The following is a 12,722-nucleotide window of genomic DNA, read 5'->3' as shown; positions in this document are numbered from 1 at the left end:
AGTCAACAGTGTGCCCTTGTTGCCAAGAAGGCTAACGGCATACTGGGCTGCATTAGTAGGAGCTTTGCCAGGAGATTAAGGGAAGTGATTATTCCCCTCTATTTGGTACTGATGAGGCCACATCTGGAGTATTGTGTCCAATTTTGGGCCCCCCTCTACAGAAAGAATGTGGACAAATTGGAGAGAGTCCAGCAGAGGGCAAAAAAAATGATTAGGGTGCTGGGACACATGACTTATGAGGAGAGGCTGAGGGAACTTTACTTATTTAGTCTGCAGAAGAGAAGAGTGAAGGGGAATTTGAGAGCAGCCTAACTACCTGAAGGGGAGTTCCAAAGAAGATGGAGCTTGGCTGTTCTCAGTGGTGGCAGATGACAGAACAAGGAGCAATGGTCTCAAGTTGCAGTGGGGGAGGTCTAGGTTGGATATTAGGAAACAGTATTTCACTAGAAGGGTGGTGAAGCACTGGAATGGGTTACCTGGGAAGGTGGTGGAATCTCTATCCTTAGAGGTTTTTAAGGCCCGGCTTGACAAAGCCCTTGCTGGGATGATTTATTTGGGATTGGTCCTGCTTTGAGCAGGGGGTTGGACTAGATGACCTCCTGAGGTCTCTTCCAACCCTAATCTTCTATGATTCTATGAACATTCTGATCATATTGTCTGCCCTCCTGTACAACTCAGGCCTGAGATACTCACCCAGCAATCCCTGCATTAAATGCACTAACTTGCCATTGAACTGGAGCATATATTTTAGAGTGACATCCGGTCTTGCTTGAAAGATTCCAAGTGATGGAGAATCCACCCCATCCCTCAGCACTTGAGAGCATCCCCGTAATCAAATCTGAATAGAAACAGATTCAGCCCATCCTCTAGGTAGGTCTGTGATGGAAAAGCAATTGACTGTGTAAGGGAGAAGAGTGCCTCCCTTTCTGTTCTACTCCATGAGCTGCTACATTCCACAGCCTACGTTCTTGTTTCAGAGATAAATGAGCTGGGGCGCTCCTGGACATGAAATTGAAAACCATGAGGCTACATTGTGCAGACTATGCTCTACAGCAGGATCAACATCAAGGCAGTGGGGAGGGAGGAGAGGTAAAAGAAAGATTTGCTGAAGGGTGGGGTGCTCACCTGTACTAGAGTTTACTTTTGACATGAATGTAAAAGTGAACTTAAAATACTGCTATATACCAGAAATATAGTTACCATCTCAGCAATAATAACCAAGCAGGTTTGATACAATTTCATAAACAAGCTACCTTAAGTCCTCCTGCTTGTGAAGTATTATTGATCTCCCGGGCTTTATTCAGCAGAAATAGGCTAGACCCTAAAGGAACACCAGTGCCTTAGTGAAAAACAAAGACTGGAAGACTACATGTAGTAGACACTGCTGGGTGTGGGCAGCAGTGCAAGACTCAAGGGATTTTTTATATCTCCACTTGTGGGTATTACAAACAAGTCTGCACATTTTGAAGGTGTCTCCACCCACCAGTGCCTGGCTGGGGAGTTTTACTGAGCTCCCATGCAATGGCCAAGTCATAGAATATCAGAGTTTGAAGGGACCTCAGGAGGTCATCTAGTCCAACCCCCTGCTCAAAGCAGGACCAATCCCCAATTTTTGGCTCAGATCCCTAAATGGCCCCCTCAAGGATTGAACTCACAACCCTGGGTTTAGCAGGCCAATGCTCAAACCACTGAGCTATCCCTCCCCCCAGCCAATCAAAGCCACCAGCCAAGATTTTCTAAAGCTGGATTTGTAAGTGCATGGTTAGGTCCCAGTCTTGTGTGGTTGTCCCCCTTTGCCCATCTGTAGCTTCACTGACCTCAGTGGGTCCCCATGCAGACAGAGGGTTATAGCCATGCAGAGATTATTGCAGGACACTGGGGCCTTCAGCCGTTCAGCACCTAATAAGTGGCCTGATTTTTAAAAGTTCTGAGTGAGCTGCCCACCCAGGTCCTTGGTTTCACCGGGCACTCAGGACTTTGGAAGCCAGGCCACTTTATTAGGAGCCAAACACAGGCTCCTGTTTTTAAAGTTTATGGCAACATTGGGTGAAGGCTCCTGGTCTGCTGTTTGGCTGCCTGTCCATCACCATGTGCCATAGGATTTAAGAGGCAAAAAAGCCAGATGAACTTAAACCTATGGCTGTGGATCAAGTGCTGGATTGGGGCTCCCTCTGCTGGGAAAGTTAAAATAATAGGGAGATTGGGGATGGAAAGGAAAGTTTTAAGTCTCTATTACAAGCCAGGGTAGTTCTTTTTCCAGCTAAGGTCTATAGGCCTGCCCTCTGTTATCTACTAGATAGCTTTAAAGCTATGCCCAGCTGTTTGGAAGCTGCACTGTTGCCACTCATCCATTGCCCACCTTTAACAGATTGAGAGGACACAGACCATGGTTAAAAAGGTCCCACTGAAGCCATGACTACAGCAGCATCTCTGTGCATGTGCTATAAGCCCACTTCTTCTTTTTTTTTTTTTTTTTGCTACAAGCTCAGAATCCAAGGACTCACCCACATGGAGTGAAAACTAGCCTTTGCCTATTGGGGGAAGGGAATTCTGTCTGCTATATTGGAATGAGACAGCTGAGCTGTTTAGCTAACAAAGTCCACAGACTCAAGTTACTGCTGACTAAAGCCTTAACTTCACATATATCCGGAACCCTAGGACACTCTCAGAAACTAACAGGCAAACTTCAAAAGATTCAGAGTTTGAATAACTCTCCAAAACCTTAAGTGAATTTCCTCTGCTCATCTGGGCTATCAGGAACCTATTGGTTCTACAGAACTGGTTTAGAACTCTCTGGAGGACAGGATCTCTCAGGATACTGCCAGTATTGCTGCCCAAGTGCAGAGCCAAAAGTGTAAATAAAGTAGGCTAGCCAAGCTACAGCTGGACCCAAACTGCAAAAGTCAGAGCAGGATCCAGACTTGGGGAGGAAGAGGATGTTAAATCCAGGCAGTTTTAGAACCCTGTAACAAAATTCAGATCTGGATCCAAACTTACTCCACATTTTTGGCTGGTTTTGGCCCATTTCTAATACAAACACTTGAGAATATTTTATAAAGGATTTTGTTCTCATGACAGACAATGACCTGAGGTGAAACAGCCGTTATTTATCAGAACCTCTTTGGACATACAGGCCAAAAATACCAAGAATGTTTTCTAATTTGGGGGGGGGGGGGGAGAGGAGCATCTTGAGACACCTTCAAAGGTGCTGAGCACCTACAACTCCAAAGGAACTCATATGAAGCTATGGGAAGCTCAGTACCTCTGAAAATTGGGCCCAAACTGTCTCAGATTGAGCATCCAGAAATGAAAGCACCCAAAAAAAGGTGCTCTGATAGATCTTTCAGCAACAAACTCGGCTGCCACTCTGGTTTTCAGTTAGTCAGTGTATGTCCTGCCAGCTTTATCCAGAGCTGGGGAGGTTTTATCTTGATTATTCTGTGAATAATCATTGTGTCTTCATTAATGCAGTGGGCCAAATCCTACATTAATTTACAGCCTCTGTAATCTCATTGACTCCAGGCAGAATTGGGCCATACGTGTTATGATAAACAGTATCATGAACTGGTATTTTTACACTTAAATGACTTTATGTATCGTTTTTATAAAATGAATTATCACTCTTTTGTTATGATGTTATATGAAATATATTCCTACATTTTCAGCAATAAATATATTTATTCCCTGAAACATACTGTGTATTTCCCCATCCTAGGATGCAAACGTAAGGAGCTTAATAAAAGCATCACTATTATGGAATACATTTGATCATAGCATTTTTAAGAGAGACAAATAGGAACAGGGTGAAAGGGTTGGGAAGCTGAAGGATACATTTTCTAATTCTGAGCCTCATCTGAGACACCCACCTTGGACATGCTTTTCAAAAATATGAAACATCCATAATTCCAATGGGAATGATGGATGCAGCTGCACATTTCTGAAAACAAGGCTCAAGACGTCTTACAGGGGAACCCAGAAACGCAGACGCTCAAAATTAAAAGCTACTTTTGAAAGTTTCGATGCTATTGCTCAGCTACAGAACAGCCTTTTAGAGCAAGAGATGAGACAAGAAGCAATAGTCTCATTTTCTGTTGACTAATGTCACACTACCCTTTCTGAGTTATAAGAAAAGGAGGACTTGTGGCACCTTAGAGACTAACAAATTTATTTGAGCATAAGCTTTCGTGGGCTACAGCTCACTTCAACCCATGTTGATACATGGGTTACATGAAGGCCGCTTCCCTCATCCACCAATACACCTTCTCCACTTTTACCCATTCACCCTCATCCACCCATCCAGCCATATTTCCATTTATCCCTTCACCACCAGTTCATGAAAATGCTTCATTATAACCAAGCCACAAGTCACTCCTGATTGTCAGGGGGACAAATTTCTCAGATGTTCATCATTGGAAATTACTTAGCCATCTCTCCTGACAATACAGACATGATCGATTCGTGAAAATTCTTCATTAAAACCAAAAAAGAAATCCCTACTGATCCTTCAGGGCAGCAAAGTTCTAAGAGAACTCATTGCAAAGCAATTAGGAATCTCTCCTGACAATTCAGATGGTGTCTGTAGTGAAAGTTCTTCATTGCAACCAAGCAATCTTTCGCTGGTGATCACCCATTTGAAATGCTCTCAATCTTTATTGCAAAGCATTAAGATGCTCTCCTGATATTTCAGTGGATATTGGTTCATGAAAGTTCTTCATTGCAACCAAGCAACCACTGAGGGCCAAAAAGTCCTCAGCGAACCTACGTTGCAAATCAGTTAGGAATCTCTCCTGACTATTCATGGGTGATCTTTCTTCAAAATTCTTTACTTCAACCAAGCACTACTGATAGTTTAGGATGACAAAGTTGCTGGAAAATCTGAGTATGAGGGTAAGGGTCGGGGATTGCGGATGAGTGGTTGGGTGGATTGATGGGGAAGGGTGGTTTGGGGGATCAGTGGGGAGGGTGGATGGATGCGGATGAGTGGATGGGTGGGGGAGGGGTTATGGGTGTACGCCTGGGGAAGGTGGGTAGATGGGTAGCAGAGCATGCATAGGTGGGTACATATTGGTGCTGGTGGATGTGTGGATGGCTGGGTGAGGGTGGCTGGGTGAAAGGGTGGGGAGTATGCATAGGTGACTAAGTGGACGGGTGGGGAAGGGTGGATGGATGGTTGCGTTGGGAGTTGGTGGGTAGGTCAATGGGTGGGGGAACATGGATTGGTGGGTTGGTAGATGGGTGGGGGAGGGTGTATATTTTGATGGCTTTATTGGTGTATGAGTGGATGGGTGTGGATGGGTGGGTGGGAGGAGATGGGGATAGGTTAGGGAGTGTGTATGGGAAGGGGAGGGTGTATGGTTGTGGGAGAGAATATTGGTGCATGGGTGGATGAGGATCTTTGGGTCGATGGGTATATGGGTGGATGGTGGGAGAAGGTGGCTAGGTGGAAGAGTGGATGGGTTTGATAGGGTGTATGGGGATTGATGGGTGGAAGGGGAAGGTACGTACATCAGGGATGGTGTAAGGAGCAGAGTGGCTGGGTGGGGAAGGGTGTATTGGGAATGGGAGGATGAGTGGAAGAGTGTTGATGGGGACTGATGGGATAATGAGGGAGGGTGTATGGGGTGGTGTATGGGTGTGGGCGGGTGTATTCATGGGGAAGAGTGTATGGGGCTGGGAGGATTGGTGAGGAATGTGTATTGGGATGTGGGGGAGGGTGGGTGATGATGGTTGGGGCAAGGTGTATGTGTATTGAGGAGGGTGAATGGTGGGGGATAGGTGGATGGGTGGATGTATGGCGATGGTGGATGAATGTAATGGGTGGAGGAGGCTCCATGGCTGTATGGGTGGGCGAAGGTGTATTGGGGGGTAGGTGAGGGAGGGTGTATGGTAGTATGACTTGGGGAGGGTAAATTGGTGGAGGAGTGGATGGGTGTGGAAGGATGCATGGATGGATGTGTCGGGGAGGGTGGATGGGTGGGGAAGTTGGATTGGTGGATGGGTGGATGAGTGAGGGAAGGTGGATAGGTGGGTGAGGATCTATGGGTGTATGTGTGGGGCTGGGTAAATATGTGAATGTGTGGAGAGGTTGGATGGGTCAATGTGTGGAGAAGATGGATGTGTGGATAGGTTGGGGAGGGGGGAAGGGTGTATTTGTGTATGAGTGGGGAAAGGTGAAATGGTGTACTGGTGGTGGAGGGTGCATGGGTTGATTAGTGTGTGGGGTGGCTCGTGCAGGCTGGCTTCACACACCCTGCAAAGAATGGGAGCTGGCGGCAGCTTTCCTGGGCACAGGGCAGGGAATTGCCACCAGCTCAGCTGGGAGCAGCCAGCCAAGCCAGCCAAACCCTCCCCCTGCAGCCAGGGAGGCACCGCTAGGGGGTGAGGGAATGGAAAGGTCTCTCTTGCCTTTTTCCAAGTAGTGGCCTTCCAAGGAGCAGGGGCTGGGGCCCAGGAAGGGGCATCTTGGCCAGGCTGGGGTCTCTGCACTGAAGCAGCGGGAATGTTACTGCTTGAGATTCACCACTCCTGGCAGCAGCCAGGGCTTCAGGATGCCCAGCAGCAGCCCCCGGGACTCGGGGATCTTGCAAGAAATATGACATCCCCACAGCATCCCACAGACACTGCAGGGAATGAGACTGACTTCCTGCTGCTGGGACTGAGTGACCCCAGCCATCGCTCCCAGAGCCACATCCCAGTTGCTCCTGGGTCCCAGCGATTAACTGGTTGCACTGCAGCCCTCTGCCCCAGACCCTGCCTCCTGGGGGCCCCAAGTCCCCTGGGCACGGGCAGCTTCTCTCAGCATTAAGAGGGAATTGTGCATTGAAGCCAACATGTCAATGGGTTGCCAAGTCTCACGAGAATAAAAAATGGCAGTGCCTTTCAAAATTAGCCCAGAACAAGCGCAACCCCTTTCAAGCAAGCCAAAAACAAGCCCAGCCCTTTCCACAGGGAGTGGAGTGAGGGTGTTGATACAAATTCCATTTTTTTAGTAATAATGTAAGTACGCACAAATGTATTATTTTCATATTTTTAATATGTAGCTAAATGTTGTGTGCAGCAAAAACTAGAACTAGAACAAAAAAGGTCATCCTTGCTCTCCCCATTCTCCGTGGTCTCGGTAGCCTCAGTGTGGTACATTCCCCTGCTGAAAGGTTTCAGAGTAGCAGCCGTATTAGTCTGTATTCGCAAGAAGAAAAGGAGGACTAGTGGCACCTTAGAGACTAACAAATTTATCTGAGCATAAGCTTTCGTGAGCTACAGCTCACTTCATCAGATGGAAGTGAGCTGTAGCTCACGAAAGCTTACACTCAAATAAATTTGTTAGTCTCTAAGGTGCCACAAGTCCTCCTTTTCTTTTTCCCCTAATGAAGCTTCTCTCTGTGCAGGACAAAATCCTTACAACAAATTCCCAGTCTTCTTAACCCATAGCAAACATGCAGTAAACTACTCAGAGTCTGGTGATCCACCCTTTTCCAGTGCTTGGACTTCACATTGTTCATCTGAGAGAACACTTGTTCCACATCAGCATTACTTAGAGGCATGGCGAGTAGGGAAAGTGGGCTAGTTCTTTAAAGAACCGTTCACCGTTACTGTCTTGAAATTTGTATACTTCCACCCAGAACTGCTCTGCACTTTTGTCATCCATGCTCTTCCATTACTGGAAGTTGATGGCTTGATACTGTGCATCCGAGGCCCCCAAGTCACCTTTGAAAATTTTCAGCATGGAGATGGTCATTAGCTGAGAGAGAACAGCTGACGGACTGAACACTGACCTAGATTTCCACAGATTAATATTTGCTGAAAATCTTGACTGCACTTGTTTAGCAGCTTCAAGAAGGAAGTCTCAGCATCTATTCTTTAGATTAGCTTCAACAACATTGTCAAGCTTTGCATCTCCTAAAGCAACAGTAAGCAGTATGCCAAAATTAACAGCCCACAGTGGCAAGTGGCTCCATGGGTCACACAAATTGACTTCAAGGAGTTTACCATCAGCTAAAGGGATCCTTTCTGAAAGTGACACTCTTGATGTAAGAGTACGAAAGAAAGACTGGAGGCAGTCCAGCATTTTGAAGGCATTACCACCAGATTCAAGTTGGAACAGTTTATTGATTCTGGCAAATTTCTGCAGAACTGGTGTTAGAAACTGTTAATACAGTTTATTAGCAGGGTCACAATACATCTGATACAGAACTTCTGCATCATAGCATTGTTGTTCATCTTTGTTCACTTGAAAATGCAACTTTAACTTGTCCCAATGATCTAGTACAGTGGTTTTCAAACTTTTTTTCTGGGGACCCAGCTGAAGAAAATTGTTGATGCCCATGACCCAACAAAGCTGGGGATGTGGGGTTTGAGGTGTGGGAGGGGCTCAGGGCTGGGGCAGAGGGTTGGGGTACAACAGTGAGGGCTGTGGGGCGGGGCCAGGAATGAGGGTTTCAGGATGTAGGAGGGGGCTCTCGGCTGGGGCAAGGGGTTGGGGTGCAGGAGGGGGTCAGGGCTCTGGGCTGGGGCCGGAGATGGGGGGTGTGGGATGCAGGAAGGACTTCAGGTTGGGGGTGGGGGACTCAGGGCTGGGGCAGAGGGTTGGGGTGTGGGAGGGGGTCAGGGCTCTGGGCTGGGGATGCAGGCTCTGGGGTGGGGGTGGGGCTGAGAGATGTGGGGTGCAGGAAGGGGTTCTGGGTTTGGGAGGGGCTCAGGGCTAGGGCAGGGGATTGGGTTGCAGGGTTGGGGTGCCAACTTACCTCCCATGGCTCCTGGTCAGTGGCACAGCTGGGGTGCAGAGGCAGGCTTCCCGCCTGTCCTGGCACCACAGACCATGCTGTGCCCCAGAAGTGGCCAGCACCAGGTCTGGCTCCTAGGCAGAGGCAAGCAAGCACCTCTGCACAGCTCTTGCCCGCAGGCACCACCCTCAGAGTGCAGAGCCGGTGCTCAGGGCAGGAGCAGTGCGTGGAGCCTCGTGGCCTCCCTGCCTAGAAGCTGGACCTGCTGCTGGCCGCTTAAGGGGCGCAGCACGGTGTCGGAGCAGGTAGGCACTAGCCTGCCTTAGCTGGGCAGCACCGACAACGGGACTTTTAACGTCCCAGTCAGCGGTGTTGACCAGAGCGACCCAGTGCCTTACATGCAGTGACCGAGTATTGAGTCGTAACCTGAATGTTGAAAAACGCTGATCTAGTATGTGCACACGACAATCATAAATGGAGAGCCATCTAGTGGCTGATAGCTGAACGAGCTTCAGTGGCATGTTACTGTGATTTATCTTTGCATATTCACGCTGTCTCAGAGGCCTGTGAAAAAAACAGCTTTAGGAATGGGAGGTTAAAATCTCTAGATTGCATGGCAGTGTTTCTACAGCTTTACTGGCACACACCTGGTTTGTGTGAGATACACATTTGATCAGCCTAAGATTCTCATTCCTTTGGAGGAGATGTATGTAGATGGAATTTTCCTTCCCGACCATGATGTTACAGCCATCAGTCCCAATCTCAATACACTTGCTGAAATCCAAACCAACACTGTCAAGAAACTGAATCAGTGCTGTAGCAATTGCTTCTGCTGTTTCACTTTCCAAAATGACTAGTCCCAAAAATGTAGACTCGATTTTCTTTAAGGAGGAGCTGAAGTAGCGCAATGCTGCTTTACTGCAGAAACATCTGTGCTCTCATCTATAACCAGTGAATACTGAGACTCACAAATGTCTTTGATGAGGTCAGAGAACATGCAGGGAGCACTAAGATTGTTTATTAACGCTGTGTATTTTGTGTGATGCAGACTTACAGCTCTCTTGAAAGCTGATCCAAGAAGTTCCCCGAGGTGATTCACGGAACTAACCACTGAGTGGCAGGCAATGTAGCAGGCCAGTTTTAGCTCCACTTGGTGCATCATGATTGACGGTTTCGGTACTGTAAAACCAACATCTGTCAGGTGCATAGAAGAAAATGGCGTTGTATTTCTTTAAGGTTTGTCGGTTCCTGCGTGCTGCATAAGGTCTGCATGATGTGCCCAGATCCCCCCTTTTCTTTTTCCCATGCCTTTCTGTAGTATTTTTCCATACTTTGCCCATTTTGTTGGCGACATACTGGTCTTTCGTTGGGTTAGCCTCAAAATGGCATCCAAGCCTGCCTAAATTGGAACACAATAGGATTTGTCAAGTGGCTTGGCCAGAAAGGTGACGAATTTGCCCCCCACCCACAAAGGAGCTCAGGGAGTGGGACTTTTGATTATTCCTTGATGTCCACCCCATGGACTGTCATGGTACTGTTCAAAGAATTATAGAGCTTGTTTCATGGTGTGCACAACGATAACCTTTCTTCCTTTGGCAGAATGGAAAAGCGCAGAATGGAAAAGTGTCCCCTCTGATAATCAGAGAAGATGGAGATGTGGTGATGACATCAACTGTTGTGCTTAAGCAATTATCAAATATTTTCAAAGTCATAGATTCATTATAAGGCATACACGTTTACAAGATATCTGAATACAGAATGGGTCGTCCAGCCTTTGGTAAGTGGGAGGGAGAAGGGAAGGGTTCAATATCTGACTCTAAGTAGATGTTGAAAAAAATAAAATAAACTAGACGTCTTTGCTCAAGGACTGTTGTTGTTTGTAGGATACAGTGGATAATGTACTTGAGAAATAAAGATAAATGTTATGCTTTTTTGGTAATATTTATAGTTCATACTCTTTTGTCATGTAACTGAGAAATACATTGTTACAGTGCCTACATATGTAGGCAAAGGAGATTTTCTTGGAAATGTGAAGAAAACTAATCCTGGTCCCAGTGAAGGTAAATTTAACACTTAAAATAATCCCAGTGTTGGGGGATCAGGATCATCATGCATATGCTGAAGATTCCATTGTGTTCTGTGTCTTTATTACGTGAGAAAAAGAATTGCTCACCTTCCAAAGAAAAGTTGGCAGCAAATCAACTCAGGTTAAGTCTGCCTGCTTTATTCATTCCTTCAGGATATGTGTTGCTCCTCTTATATGTCAGACCTTTGCAATTTTTTCCTCAAAAGATTTCACTAAGCATTGATCACAGAAGAGAACTTTACACACTGTTAACATTCACAAAATTACAGACATAAAATATCTATGCTTATAATAATCAGCGTTTATGTTGTAGGTATGACATGAAAATTGCAGACATATAAGCAGGGAAAGCCAAACTCCACAAACTCCACAATGCAGCATCATTCATCGGCCAATCACAAGGGCTAAATAAATACATTTGCGCTATGTGCATAAGTTCCAAGTATTTCTGGCTTACAAAGTCTGGCAGTATTTGATCCATGGAAATCACATTTCATTTGAAATAATGAGATCACCTGTAACATTTTAACAAAGTAAAATCATAGTAACTCAGGATAAGAAATATAACTGCACAAGAATGTGAATTTAAAAAAAAGCACAAGCAGGGGTGTTTGCAGACACTGTTTAATATGTTCAGAAATCAACAGAATATGTATATGGAAACCCTCTTCTTACCCGCCTTATATGGCATACTGATGTTTATTACAGGGAGTTTCTTTCCTATTCAAGGTTTTTTTTGAAAAAATCAGTTTTCTGAAATTCTGAAGAATCTGAAATATATAAACCCGTATAACACACACATCTATGTATCATGATAATAACAGGCATGAAAAACCTTTAAAAAGCAAAAGTAAGCATTTGTACAAAAAAAATCTCAATCATATGAGAATTCTTAATTAGGGGGTGTCATAAATATAAAGGAAAGGGTAAACACCTTTAAAATCCCTCCTTGCCAGAGGAAAAATCCTTTCACCTGTAAAGGGTTAAGAAGCTAGGATAGCCTCGCTGGCACCTGACCAAAATGACCAATGAGGAGACAAGATACTTTCAAAAGCTGGGAGGAGGGAGAAAAACAAAGTGTCTCTGTCTGTCTGTGTGATGCTTTTGCGGGGATAGAACAGGAATGGAGTCTTAGAATTTAGTAAGTAATCTAGCTAGATATGCGTTAGATTATGATTTCTTTAAATGGCTGAGTAATTAGCTGTGCTGAATAGAATGGATATTCCTGTCTGTGTGTCTTTTTGTAACTTAAGGTTTTGCCTAGAGGGATTCTCTATGTTTTGGAGCTAATTACCCTGTAAGGCATTTACCATCCTGATTTTACAGAGGTGATTCTTTTTTACTTTTTACTTCTATTAAAATCCTTTTTTTCAGAAACTGAATGCTTTTTCATTGTTCTTAAGATCCAAGTGTTTGGGTCTGTGGTCACCTATGCATACTGGTGAGGATTTTTACCAAACCTTCCCCAGGAAGTGGGGTGCAAGGGTTGGGAGGATTTTGGGGGAAAGACGTTTCCAAACAATGCTTTCCCAATAAATAAACCCAGATAAACGTTTGGTGGTGGCAGTGGAAGTCCAAGGGCAAAGGGTAAAATAGTTTATACCTTGGGGAAGTTTTAACCTAAGCTGGTAAAAGTAAGCTTAGGAGGTTTTCATGCAGGTCCCCACATCTGTACCCTAGAGTTCAGAGTGGGGAAGGAACCTTGACAGGGGGGCTGAGGATCAGAGTGTCACAGCCTTATGTGCATGATGTTTATTACTCAAGAAATCATAAGTGACACTTTATCTGTATGAGAAGATGCTTAGGCAACATTCTCACAGTACCTATTAGACAACACTTGATACCAAACAAATTTTTGGAGTAGAGCCCACATTCCTATCTTTTCAGGACTGTTTAAAAGGCATTTTGCAAGTGGA

The 12,722-nt window shown here is 45.5% G+C and overlaps 1 protein-coding gene across 6 annotated transcripts in view; it reads left to right on the top strand.

Moving 5' to 3' along the window:
- LOC141990792 (uncharacterized) overlaps positions 1–10,604 on the top strand; it is a 63,410-nt gene extending 52,806 nt beyond the window's left edge. For 3 of the 6 annotated variants that reach the window (XR_012640263.1, XM_074958418.1, XM_074958415.1), the window contains one exon: positions 9,769–10,604. The gene's annotated coding sequence lies outside the window, so the exon portion shown is untranslated. Of the gene's footprint in view, positions 1–977; positions 2,486–9,768 lie in introns of those variants that run through there. The other 3 variants (XR_012640262.1, XR_012640261.1, XM_074958416.1) reach the window with 3 other exon arrangements.
- The last annotated feature ends 2,118 nt before the right edge of the window (positions 10,605–12,722 follow it).

The sequence above is a fragment of the Natator depressus genome, chromosome 7 (genome assembly GCF_965152275.1).
Source record: "Natator depressus isolate rNatDep1 chromosome 7, rNatDep2.hap1, whole genome shotgun sequence".
Lineage (NCBI taxonomy): Eukaryota > Metazoa > Chordata > Testudines > Cheloniidae > Natator > Natator depressus.
Note: the sequence above shows the minus strand (reverse complement) of the source record. Positions and strands in the feature narration are given on the sequence as shown.